Consider the following 13,633-nt stretch of genomic DNA (forward strand, 5'->3'; position numbering starts at 1 on the left):
TTAGTCACTCATTTTTACGTTGTTTGGTTCTTTTGTAGTTGGTAGGATTATCTGCGTATTCATTAATTTTCTGCCTGCTGGATATGTAGCAAATATTTTTCACCCATTCCAAATGCTGTCTCTTCACTCCGGCAGTGCACTTGCTTTTGCTGTGGAGAAAGCTGTTAATTACTCATAACCCCATCCACCAAATATGTAGAACATTCCCTGAGCTATTGAACCTTTTGAGAAAGTTCTTGGCTGTACCCTCTGTTGTGGAATTTTCCCTCTACCTTCCTCTGACATGTTCAGAATTTCTGGTCTCTTAAGTTCTTTGATCCCTTTAGAACTGATTTTTCTTCAGGATAAATGATAGGAATCCAGTTGGAGTCTTCTACGTGTCTATCTCGTTTCCCCAGAACTATACGTCAACAGGATGCCCTCCTGTTCTCTAATGTATGTTTGAGCGTCTTTGTCACAATGGCCACAGCAGCCACGTGTTCTCTCACACAGTTTTGCATTTCTGTGTTTAAATAGGAGTTACTGTCTGTACAAGTCAGGGAGCAAGAGTCGCTCTTGAGGGAAGGGGCAGTAAAATGCTTGTGACATGGAAGTGCCATTGGGGGAATACAAGGACTCGAAAGGCTTAAACAAGGACGGTGTCAGGGGCAATGGGGTTGAGAAAAGGGTCAACCGAAACTTAGGACAGAGGCAACAGCCAGGCAGAAACTTCCTAAATTTAGAAGATAACTAAAGATTTGTTTTCTTTTTGTCATTATAATTCCACCTTTCCTTCCTTTCTTTTCCTCCTTCTAAAAACGCACATATACCCCTCCTTGTTCTCTTTCAAATTTATGGCCTCTTTTTTCATGAACTGGTTTCATGCATATGTGTATGCTGATGTATATACATATCTACTTCTAAATATAGCCCCTCAGTGTTTATCATGTTACTTGTATGTATGCTTCCAGGACTGATCATTTGGTATGGGACAAACAATTGCTATGCTCTTCTCTGGAGAAGACTGTTTCTTCAGCTCTCAGTATTCCTTAGTTGCCTCATTGTTCTTTGTATAGGGCTGAGGCCTAGCGGGCATCCCCTGTCCATTTGGGCATGTCTGTTTTTGTTCCTGTTCAGCTTATGTTTGGGCAGTCACAGTGCTGACACATTATGGGTAAGTCATGGCATTACTAGGAGACAGAGCCTCACAGCTTGTTCCCTGATCCTCTAGTTCTCAGAATCTTTCTGCCTCCTATTCTAAAAATCTTCCCAGAGCCTTAGGTGCAGTTGTTTTGCAGATGTATCCACTGGGACAGGCTCCACAACTCTGCAGCTTGATGGGTTGTTGTTTTCTGTAGTAGTCTCTGTCTGTTGCAAACAGAAAAAAAAATGATGAGAGAGGACTCTACTTACCTGTGAATACAAGGAGTTAAGAGCATAGTTAGGGATTATGATGGTTTAGTAGAGTGGTGGTTGTGGGTTCCCCTCCAAGATCCATGACTTCACTAGCCCTGGGTAGTTGGCTAGGTTTTCAGTACCAGCCGTGGTTTCTCTCCTATTAAGCAGGCCTTAAGTCCAATTAGAGAGCTAAAATTTTTAAATGGTGATACCCTAAACGAGCGAATAATGCTGCTCACAAAAACCGTAGATTTTGAAACAAAAATGTCAACGCCAGTTGTGGGTTATTTCCTTCTGAGTTGTTGGGTAGAGGCTCCCAAACAATGGACAGTACTGCCATTGTTGGGTCAGCCGCCAGAACTAGATGGGAAGACTATATCACTGAAGGAAGCTACCGCTAAGCTGGCTACTGCTGGCTGGTGTGCACAGTGCTGGAAGACCCCATGCAGGTTGTGGGGAAAAGCCATCAATGCCCTTACCCAACTCTGGATCCTATCCATGGGAAGAATTACATACGTGGAGCCGCAGGTCTGCACTGCTGTGATAAAACACCATGACCAAGAGCAACCTGGGAGGAGGAAATCGTTTCCTTCTTCTTAGCTTGTAGTCCACCATCCATGGAGTCAAGGCAAGAACCTGGAGGCAGGAACTGAAGCAGGGAACATGGAGGAGTGCTGCTCACCCATGTGCTTGCTCGTCATGGCCTGCCCAGCCTGCTTTACTGCTTTCACCTTTTAATGTCTTCTTAAATGAATTGTTATTAGTTTCCTTTTTTCTTTTATATTTGAGATAATAGAACTCCAACATTTTCATATTCACTTTCCTCCTTCCAAACCTTCCTGCATAGCCAGCCCTCTTTGCTCTCTTTAAAATTCATGGTCTGCTTTTTGTTAACTGTTATTTTACACACACACACACACACACACACACACACACACACACACACACACACACGCATGCACGCACGCACGTCAACTGTACGATGAGCCAACTATATCCAAGCATGTATGCTAGTAAACATCTCTCAACATCCTCAGCAGGCCCACCATCATTGGCTACTGATTCTGCTCACCCAAACTGCATCTCACCACCTCTCTGAAACAGAGCAGTCTTCCTCTGAGCACTCTGACCGATCTTGCATCTCCTCATTGACTGCTGCCACTGCAAAACATGCTGTCTTCTGGACATGACGTGGTGACCAGAGTCATGAACTGACATCAGCTGTGTGTACCTGCAGAAGATCAAGTCAGCCCACACTCAGAGAGGGGTGCTCGTCTGGATTCTCTCCTTAAAGAAGAAACGCTATTGACAGCCAACAGCTGCGGGGAGAGGGAGAACCGTTGCTTTTTGAGGGTTTTTACTGCTAGGTTTCCTTTAGGGAGCAATAACTGGGCTGAGAGGGCTACAAAAAAGAAGACATGAAGTTAAGAGGGGCGTGCTGGGGGCTGGGGGACATGACAGAAGTTAAGAGGGGCGTGCTGGGGGCTGGGGGACATGACAGAAGTTGGAGAGGGAAACTGAGGATCACACATAATTATCTTTCATTGTAGCTATGTATAAAATTCCCACCAATTGTATACAGATCTATAAATAGACACACACACATAATAGAACATAAAATTCCTGGATGCCAAGGAACTGTCTGTTTGGTGCCATGTTACTCTAGGGTGGAACACACCAAAGGGAATCAAGAAGTCCAGGTGAAGGAGGAGCATTTTTTGACTTTCATTTGGTAATATCAAAAGGGGTTTCTGTTTGACATCACTGTATACCTGTTGTTAGAAATTTTTCTTAATTACAGCAGCAAAATAAGTCAAATAGAAATGTACGCCAATGAATTTTCTAGTGAGTATCTTTAAGAATAACCTAAGATTGCTCTCAGAAAGTGCCTTCTAATATGTTTTAGATTGCTGTATCTCTATTGCTTCCAATCTGTCCCACTGAAGGCCAGACATTACCTCCTTCTTCACTCTTGCTGGTACCGCAGCAAAAAAGCAGGATCACTTGGAAGAGAGAGCTGAAAGCAGACAGAAAGCCATACTCCGCTGCCCCAAAGTCTCCACTCATTGTAGCAATAATGTGGCACTTTCAACTGCCCAAAATTAGCTCAGCAAACCCTATTTTCTGGACACCTGCTCCCCCATAGTGACCTGACCCCGGTTCCACACATGGGATGAGGAAGGATGCACAGCTCAACAAAGGTAAGCACTGACCTCAACCTTCTCACTGTCACGTGCTGCTCAATGGGCTATTTTGTGCTAGACCGAAGACATGTCCTTACTCACCTCAAAAACACGAACATACCCCACTCTAGCACAATGACTCCATGTCCACATCACGAGATCCATGTAGACAAAGGGCAGCAACAGTAAGCAGCCAGCGCAGAGCATACCTGCTTTCTGTAGGCACTATCTCTGTTAGATATTCCAAGCCTTGCAGAGACCGATGCTCATACCTTTCCTGATGCCAACACGCTCTCAAGAGACAGTCAAGATGCACACTTCAACCCTGGGAAAATGTAACAGGATCCTGTCCAAAAGTCAGTCAGTATCTCTTAAGTACATGTCAGAATCTTTGGCATATGCAGACATTTCAGCAAACCTCTATGCTGCTGCCAGTGCCTTTTCCTAAGTCACAGGGATTTGGCACAGAAGTGTTCCATTGGCACAAGAGGATACCAATGAAGAAAACAGGTGAACAACCACACAACTATTTCCACATCACTAAGCAAACAGTAAGGCAGCAAGAAATTGAGAATGGGGGGAAAGTATGGATGCACAGAGAAAAGGAGAGGAAGGAAGGGAGGTGGGAAAGATGGACAGAAAAGAGGCAGTTTAATAATTGAAATTGTTTAAGATATATTGTTCTGAATTCTGTTTCATTTTTCCTTACTTCCTTTTATGTAAAGTTCACACACAAGCAAAACTTTGTATGTTTATAGACATCAATAACTACACAAGTTCTAAATCTATAGGCATACAAAGGACTGTTTGACTCTATGTGGCTGCTAAGGCAGACCACAAAGTGATGTGAGAGATAGGGTCATGAGATGAGATTCATCTCTATCATGCTTTTTCTTTCTTTTTTTTTTTTAGCAAGTTTTAAAAATCTAATATAATTACATCATTTCCTCCTCCTCTCTCCAGCCCCTCTCATGTCTGTCCCTAACTCTCTCTCAAATTCATGGCCCTTTTTCTTTATTATTCTTTCATATACATAAATATATACTTACATATGTACATGTATGTGTACATACATAAATATATATTTACATATGTACATGTATGTGTACATACATAAATATATAAATAAATCTTCTGAGTCTATGTAATGTTACTTGTATATATATGATTTTCAGGGTTGACCCTTTGTGGATAAGAGATTGAGAGGTTCAGTCCTGGGGAGACTAATTCTCCCTTTTTTAGCATTCTCAGATGCCTGCAGTTCTTTGTCTAGCAGTACGGTCCCATGAGATTTCCCCCTTCAAAGTAAGCATGCCTATTGGTGTAGTCATTATTCGGGTTCATTTGGGCAGCCATATTTTTGCTGGTATCATGGTTGTAACTTCCCTGTCACTTCTAGTAGACACAATCTCACAGCAAACTTACCTGTCCTCAGGCTCTTGAAATTTCCGTGCCCTCTCTGATGTTCCATGAACTTTAGAGTTGGGGGTTTTAGGTAGATGGATCAGTTCAGGTTGGCACCTACCATCACTTGTTCTCTGCACTGTGACCACTTGGGGTTTTCTGGATTGTCTCTGTCTTTTGTAAAGGGAAGCGTCTTTGATGAGGGGTGAGAGCTACACATATCTGTGGGTATATTCAGAATGCAGTTAGGTTAATTACTGTTACCAGACATGGCACCAGTAGGTTCTACTTGAAGATCCATGAGCTCATTAGCAACAGGTAGTTGATTGAGTTTACAGTACCAGGCATGATTTCCCACTGTTTACCGGAGCCATAAGTCCAATTAGACAGCCGCTGGCTGCCACCAAAATATAACTGTCACTATTATATTTCTAGATCTTACCAATGCTGCTCATGCTTTGGTCATAGGCCTCACAGACAGTTGACGGCTTCCCTCTTCCAGCAGCTTGTACAGCGCCTTCCATTACTGGGAAAGCTAGTCCTCAGGGAAGAGGCTTTCAGGTCAGCTTCAGCTCAAATCCTCTAAGTCCTGTGTCTGAAGAGCAAAGAGTTGTCAACACTAGGAATTTACTTCTTGGGGGCAAAGACAATAGCAATAGCCTATATTGTTTTGGGAGTGTCTTGGACTCCCCTGAACAACAGCAGGAAAGGAGATTTCTCAGACTTTGTACTGGGGGTGGGGATTTTTGGTCTATGGTTCTTCGAGGAAGCATTAGTGAAAAGTTTCTGCACCCTGATAAGTCTCTCTCTGCTAATGCAATAATCTGAAGCAGACCAAATCAAACTGAATTAGAAAAGACCCAGGTTTAACAGATACCAATGCTCCAAGATGGATTTCCATCCTCCTAGAGAGGAGCTGGGGAAGGAAGACTAGAAAACCACGTGTTTGTTCTCTGAGGGGCAGTTTAAATACCCTGTGGGAGTGGTCTTGAGCATCTCTGGGGAGGGGGTCATCATTTGGCAGGCTGTCTTGGAGGTAGAGTCTGGGCTAAGGCAACTCCCAGGGGAGGAGGCTTGGGATGAAACTTCCACCCAGACATTCCAGACTCTTTGGGTATATGGATGCCAGGGGCTGGGGTGAGGCCTTAACACAAACATTCTAGACTCTTTGGATATATGGATGCCAGGGGCTAGGGTGAGGCTTCCACCTGAACATCCCAGACTCTTTGGGTATAGGGATAATCCGCCAGGGACTCGGATGAGGCTTTAACCCAAACAATTAGTACCCCAAGTGATATAACTTCACTGAAATTATTCACATATATAGACACACATACCAGCTACAGATGAAGACAGAGGTCCTACAGATGAGGCCCCAGATACACTGCCCACTAGAATTTGGCCACAGCACCCTGGACCACCCCTCACTTGGACTGACTGTAATGATCTGTCTCTTTAAGAGACAAGCCACACCCACTCCCTCCCGTCTGCTGAAATAGGCTGATCTTCAGCTTCTAGCCTGAGTTCCTTCTCTCTTTCCAGTCTCGCTCTCAAAGAGGCAGCTTCTGCCTCTCCCCACTTTTCCCCTTTCCCCTTCTGTCTCTCCCCTCTTTCTTCTCTCTCTCTCTCCCCTCCCCCCTTCTCCCTCTTCCCTTCCATAATCCCCAAATAAATATCCAACCTCACTCTGTATGGTATGCCTATCCATGTCTCTGTCGCCCGCCACCGTATGTCTCCCTGCCCAGGACCAGCCATTGCTCAGGGACCTGCAGCTGTCCCTGCCTGGGACTGGCTGCTCCCAGGGCCCACTGCCTGCTGCCACATGGCCCGCTGCCACTGCTTGGGGATCTGCAGCATTTTTAATTTTTCCATTACACTGACCCCCTAGATTCCACCTCCTCTGAGCAGAAAGTAAGTAGAACAGTCAATACCCACTCCTCCAACAGCAGGCAGTATCAATCTCTGAGGGGGTGGTATGTCTTAGTCATTGCTCTATTGCTATCCAGGGCCACCATGACCAGGGCAACTCTTAGAAGGGAAGACATTTAGTTGGGAGCTCCTTTATAGTTTGAGAGGTTTAGTCCAAAGTCACCATAGTAGGGAGCAAGACACCATACAGACAAGCACTGGAGCAGTACCTGAGAGCAATATCCTTATCTGTAGGCAGAAAGAGGAACACTGGGCCTGGCATGGGCCTTTGAAACCTCAACACCCACCCCCAATGACACACTTCTTCCAACAAGGCCACACTTCCTAATCCTTATAATCCTTTTGAATAGTTGCCACTCCCTGGTGATTAAGCTTTCAAATATGAGCTTATGGAGACCATACTTATTCAAACCACAGGGTATTAAGCATAGTTAGAGGGACAAGAAAAACAAAAGCAGGCTCTGTGAGAGGGCTACTTTTTGTTCCCAGAGGACTCCATGAGGAGAAATGACTAGAAAGTCGGGAAGGGGGACAGGTATATCTATACAGGACCAATAGGGGAAAGAAGAGGAACTGTAAAGTACCCAAGTCAGCCTCTGTTTAATGGACTTCCAGCTTTAGATTTCTCCCATCTTGACAGGATAAAGCTGTGTTTTCTGTCTTCCTAGTCATTCAATTCTTTGTTCGTGTCAGGGAGCAAATTCATCAATCCCCTAGACAGCTGTCACATCTCCAATACAACAAAGATGCCAGAAACACCCTGGACAAAGACGGCCTCTTCAACAAATGGTGCTGGAAAAACATGCAGAAGAATGAGATTAGACTCGTATCTATCACCCTGGTAAAAAAAAAAGTTCCAAGTGAATCAAAGAACTCAATATGAAACCTGAAATGCTGAAACATATAGAAGAAAGTTGGGGCATATCCTACAAGAGCTAGGTGCAGGAAATGACTTTCTGAAAAGGACTCCCTTTATCCAGAAATGAAGGCCCAAAACTGACAAGTGGCACCTCATAAAATTAAAGAGATTCTATACAGTTATGAAAATAACCAATTGGTTGGAGAAGAAACTCAGCTAAACATCTGACCGAGGATTAATACCCCAAATACATAAAGAACTTAAAGAGTTACCAAAACAAATGAACAATTAAAATAGACTATGAATCTGAACAGAATTCTCACAATGAATGAATATGGCATAAAATGTTCACAATCTTAGTAACTAGGGGAATTCAAATTACAGCTCTGATTTCATCTTACCCCAGTCAGAATAGTTAAAATCAACAAAACAACCAACAACAAATACCTTTGAGGAATTTAAGAAAAGGGAACCCTCATTCACTGTTGGGGGGATTCAAAACTGGTAAAGCCACTCTGGAAACAATTTTAAGAATTCTCACAGGTCTAAAAATAAGTCTAACATATTATAAAACTACAGCACCCTTTGGCATATGTCCAAAAACCTCAACATCCTGGTCCATAAATGCTTGCTCAGCCTTGTTCACTGTCGCTCTATACACAATAGCTAGGGTAATGATTTGAATAGGTATGCCCCCATAGACTCATGTCTTTGAATACTTGGCCCAAAGGGAGTGGCATTAGGAGGTGTGGCCTTGTTGGAGGAAGTGTCTCACAGTGGAGCTTGGACTTGAAGTCTCATATGCTCAAGCTATGCCCAGTGTGGGACACAGTTGATTCTGCTGCCTATGGATCAAGATCTAGAACTCTCAGTTTCTTCTCCAGCACCATGTCTGCTTGTACACCATCACAAAGATAATGGTCTAAACCTCTGAAACTATAAGCCAGCCCCAATTAAATGTTTTCCTTTATTAGAGTTGCTGTGGTTATTGTATCTATTCACAGCAATAGAAACCCTAACTAAGACAGGTAGGAAATCCTAAATGTCTGTAACTGATGAATGAATAATGAAAATGTAGACACTATATGTAATGAAAAGTTAAATTGTGAAATTTGCAGCAAATGGAACTATAAAATATTATATTGAGAGGAGTAACTCAGACCAGAAAGACGCACACTGCGTGTTCTCTGTTATCTGTGATTCCTAGATCCAAATCTTCAGATGTGACTATGTAACCTTGAGTAATTGCAGTAACCAGGAATTTTAAGAAGCACATGTGGTGGTGGACATCCCTAGAGAGGGAAATAGCAGGACATGAGTGCTATGAAGAGGGAAATTGGAAAAACAAGGAGCGGAGTTTTCACTGGGAAAGGAGGAGGAAAAACAATGCAGAAGAAGAGGGCACAAACAACATCAAATATTTGGAAAATTAATAGTGAATCATATTATGCTGTATTTACCTAAAATTCCATAAAATACATTTACGTAGACATATATATGATGGTTTCAATTGGTACAAAAACTAACACTAATCACCCTGGAGAAACTATGGTGAAGGGACTATTTCTCAACATAATATGTTATTCATCATAAAGCTAAATGAATGAAAGTTGGACTAAGTTCAACTGAAATCAGAACAAAACAAGGGTATCCATGCTCCCCACTCAAATTCTACATAGTACTTAAAGTACTAGCTAGAGCATTAACACAAATGAAGGAATTGAAAAGAAGTCCAAGTATCCCTATTTGCATATAATTTTTTCTGCAACTAAAAGACCCTAAAGACTCACCTAGATCTGACAAACACTTTAAGCAAGGTGGCAGGCCACAAAAATTAACATACACAAATCAATGCCCTTGCTATATACCAAAGGCAAACATACCTTCACAATATCCTTAACTTATATAAATAAAATACCTAACCAATTGTGCCTGTTTAAATAAGAAATGTCCCCCATAGGCTCTGAGTTTTGAATACTTGGTCCCCAGTTGGCGACACTGTTTAAGGAGGTTGAAGAAGTATGGCCTTGTTGGAGGAAGTATGTTACTGTGGTAAAGCTTTGAGAGCTTAAAGTCTTGGCCTGCTTCCAAATTGCTCTCTGCCTCTTGCGTATCTCTAGGATGTGAGCTTCCTGCTCCAGCTGCCATGCATGATGCTGCTATGCCTCCCTGCCATGATGGATTCTTTATCCCTGTGGAACCATAAACCCAAAATAAATTCTTTCTTCCATAAGTTACTTTAGGGAGTAGTATTTAATCACAGCAACAAAAAAATAACTAATACATCAAGGAAATGAAAGATCTATAAAATGAAAAGTTTAAAACAATGAAGAAATTTAAAAAGACACCAGAAGATGGAGAGACCTCCATGAATATGGATTGATTAATACAGTTAATATTGTAAAATAAAGAATTGGCCATCCTACCAAAAGCAATCTACAAATTCATTGTAATCGCCACCAAAATTTCAGAGGAATTGTTCATGGATATTGAAAATACAATTTGAATTTCATATGGAAGTACAAATGACCTTGAGTAGCACAAATAATCCTGAGCAATACACACACTACTGGAGGTATAACCATGCCTGATTTCAAAGATTTCAGAGCCACAGTAAAGAAAACAGTATTGTACTTGACACATAAACGGGCAAACTGAAGACCAGATGAAAGAACATATACCTACAGCCACCTGATTTTTTCGATTTGTTTATTAACTGAATGTTTTCATTTATTTTGCATCCTGACTACAGTTTCCCCTCCCCCTCCCTCCATTCCTTCCCTCCATCTCTCCTTTAACTCCTTCCCTCCATCACCTCTGTTCAGAAAAGGGCAGGCCTCCCATTGATGCCAACAAAGCATGGCATATCAAGTTCAGGTAGGACTTTAAGCTCCTCCCTTTGTATTAAGGCTAAGCAAGACAACCCAGCATTAGAAACAGGTCCCGTATCCACTGCCAGGAGTCCCACAAGTAGACCAAGCCGCACAACCGACACACACATGCAGAAGGCCTAGTCCAGCCCCATGCAGGCTCCCTAGCCCAGCCACCTGATTTTTGACAAATGTCAAAACTAGACATTGGAGAAAAGACAGCATCTTTACCAAATAGTGTTGTGAAAATTGGGTATCTAAATGTAGCTAAAATTTGCTTCTTATCTGTCAGCGTGTGTAAAAATCAACTCCAAATGGATCAAAGATATTAACGTGACCGACCCCTGAGCCCCGAGACTCTGACACTTCAGGATAGGCTCAGACAAGGACTCTCACAAAACAGAAGCAACAACCAACAAGTTGGACTTCATCAACTTAAAAAGGTGTCTATACTGCAAGATAAACTTTCAATTAACTGGAGTCATACAGAATCCGACGACAGAGGCATGAGTCTTCAAAAGTACGTGTTACAGAGAGTTAGTATCTAAGGTACATAAAGAACTCAGAATATTAAACACCAAGAAAGCAAACTCAATTTTAAAATTGGCTATGGAACTGAACAGAACACTATCTAAAGAACAAACACAAATAGTTGAGAATATTTTTTAAAGTATTTAATACACTTAGCCATCAGGGAAATGCAAGTTAAAATTACATTTAGATTTAATCTATCCTATTCAGAAATGGCTAAGAAAACAAGCGACAACAAAGGCTGGTGAGGATGTGAGAAAAGTTGAGCCCTCACTAACTAGTGTGCAAACTGATAGAAGCAAGAGGAAAATAGTTGAACTGGAGTTGCCCTGCAGAAATGATAATGTTTCTCCCAGAAGCCAGAGGTTGCCAAATAAAATCCCGCAGTCCCAGGCATGAAATCCCTGCCCTCAAGCTATTTGTCTGGATTGTTCCAGATATCTCTCAAACATACAGGTTGCTGCCATTGCTCTTGGTTGCCCACTAGAACTTGGTGGTAAGAGCTTAAGTGCTGAAGACTGCGGATTCGGAGCCTAATAGCTGAAAAGCCACAGGATTCTGAGTAATCAAGCTGGTACTGAGTGGGGAGCTTCCCCCTACTGGCTAGCTTTCATACTAATGAAAGATACTGCACAGGCTTCTGGGAAAGAGAAGCTGTTAACAGCCTACCCAGCTGTGAACCCTGAAAGCTATAATAATGACCAGCCTGTCAAGGCAGAGGTACAGTGGTAACTTAATGTAAGGCATCAAGGAATTAAATTACCGGTGACAAGTACAAACAACACCAAACTGAAAGGAAGTTGAACTGCGGCATTTATATTATCTCTGTGAAGGAAAGAACATCTCCTTTTGAATGTTTGTCGTTTTATTCTAAGAAAAGTCAATATTGCTACAAAATCACTAGTGGATTTCTTGGTATTTACATGGCACCGAAAGGTACTTCATAATTATATAAAGAATCACTATAGTAATCAAATAAGTTAGACACAAAGATATTACTTTTCTAGAGATATACATCAAAGCGTAAGTGTGGCAGCATTGTGTTCAGGGTCATTTCAAAAAGCATCGCAAATACCTACTATTCTTCTTTTCTCTCGTTTTCAAACATGCCAGAGGCTGTGCACTTCAGAGAACTGCTGTACATATGTGTCTGGCCTGGCACAAGATGTATAGCCTCTGCTTTGATTGGCGGATACTGATAGAACCACAATGCTTTGCAAGGCCTGACTTCTCTCTGTGTGAGTGTACCCACTCCAGAGTTCCCATGCGATTCTCCGTCATCAGGTCTATGACCACACTGGATGCCTCCTTGCCTCCATCTCCATAACTCCAGGTTTAGGGATCTGAATCTGTCTCCCTTTCAATCTGCCAAGGGTGGAGGCCACCTCCTGTCCCCTCAGAACGGTACTGGCCAGTCTCTCAGTAGTGGCTGACCCATGTTCAACTGCTGTTCATCTACTCTTCTATAATAGGCGACGCCTGAACTAAAGTAAGTAAGTGAATAACGGCCAATAACTGTGTTTCAAAAGGCAGATAAGCAGGGCATGGCGGTACATGCATTTATTCCCAGAACTAAGAATTCAAGGCCTGGACTGTAAATTGAGTTTCAGACCATCCAGGGCTACATAGTGCAACCATATATTTTTAAAAATAAAACAGGAAGCCGGGCGGTGGTGGCACACGCCTTTAATCCCAGCACTCAGGAGGCAGAGACAGGCGGATCTCTGTGAGTTCGAGGCCAGCCTGGTCTACAAGAGCTAGTTCCAGGACAGGAACCAAAAGCTACGGAGAAACCCTGTCTCGAAAAATCCAAAAATAAAAAAAAATAAAACAGGAAAAGTATCTCGTGTTACCAAACTCATTAAAAAAAAAAAGCTGAAATCACTATGCAATATGAATTTCACTGTGTTTAACATGCACTTTTGTTTTTAAATTATTTGCAACTTTTCTACCCTAAAGCTATAATAAATGGTGTGAACTAAAGTGCTGAGGGGAAAATCTACATCTACTTTAAACACTCCACAAAGCTAAGGACAGCTGGAATGTTGCAGGACCAAAGCCAAATTATCTTGGGCTACCACAACTCCTAAGCAGAGTTCCACCCAATAGATGTGATTCAACATCCTTGTGACCAGTAGGTAAATCCCAAAGCTAAGAACAGTACCCTAGGTCTAGAGTAGAGCTCCCCCACTCCCTCTCCATTCCCTCACTATAACCACTGCCAAGGAAAGAAACCAGTCTCACCTCAAAGTTAAAAAAAAGTGTGGTTTTTCTGGAGTCAAATATGAGTTGCGATGGCATAGGAACAGAGATTTAGATCTCCCCAAAATACCATGTTCTAATGAGGTAGCAGTTTCATACACTTTATCACTTTATAGTGACAGAAGAAATCCATAAATCAAGATACTTTTCCAAATACATCAGTGGGCACATCAGGCAGGCAGGTTATAGCGAGACTGAGAGACCCCTGCTGTAGGCCT

The 13,633-nt window shown here is 42.4% G+C and overlaps 1 long non-coding RNA gene across 1 annotated transcript in view; it reads right to left on the minus strand.

Annotated features, from left to right (window-relative positions):
- Positions 1-13: 13 nt before the first annotated feature.
- Positions 14-13,633, minus strand: part of LOC113455810 — a 27,089-nt gene continuing 13,469 nt past the window's right edge. Inside the window, exons 2-6 of the long non-coding RNA XR_003376766.1 lie at positions 7,478-7,685; positions 5,407-5,559; positions 5,086-5,186; positions 2,466-3,885; positions 14-2,026 (exon numbers count right to left, since the gene is read on the minus strand). This is a non-coding gene — a long non-coding RNA (uncharacterized LOC113455810). The remainder of the gene's footprint in view (positions 2,027-2,465; positions 3,886-5,085; positions 5,187-5,406; positions 5,560-7,477; positions 7,686-13,633) is intronic.

Source organism: Microtus ochrogaster, unplaced genomic scaffold, assembly GCF_000317375.1.
Source record: "Microtus ochrogaster isolate Prairie Vole_2 unplaced genomic scaffold, MicOch1.0 UNK131, whole genome shotgun sequence".
Classification (NCBI taxonomy): Eukaryota; Metazoa; Chordata; class Mammalia; order Rodentia; family Cricetidae; genus Microtus; species Microtus ochrogaster.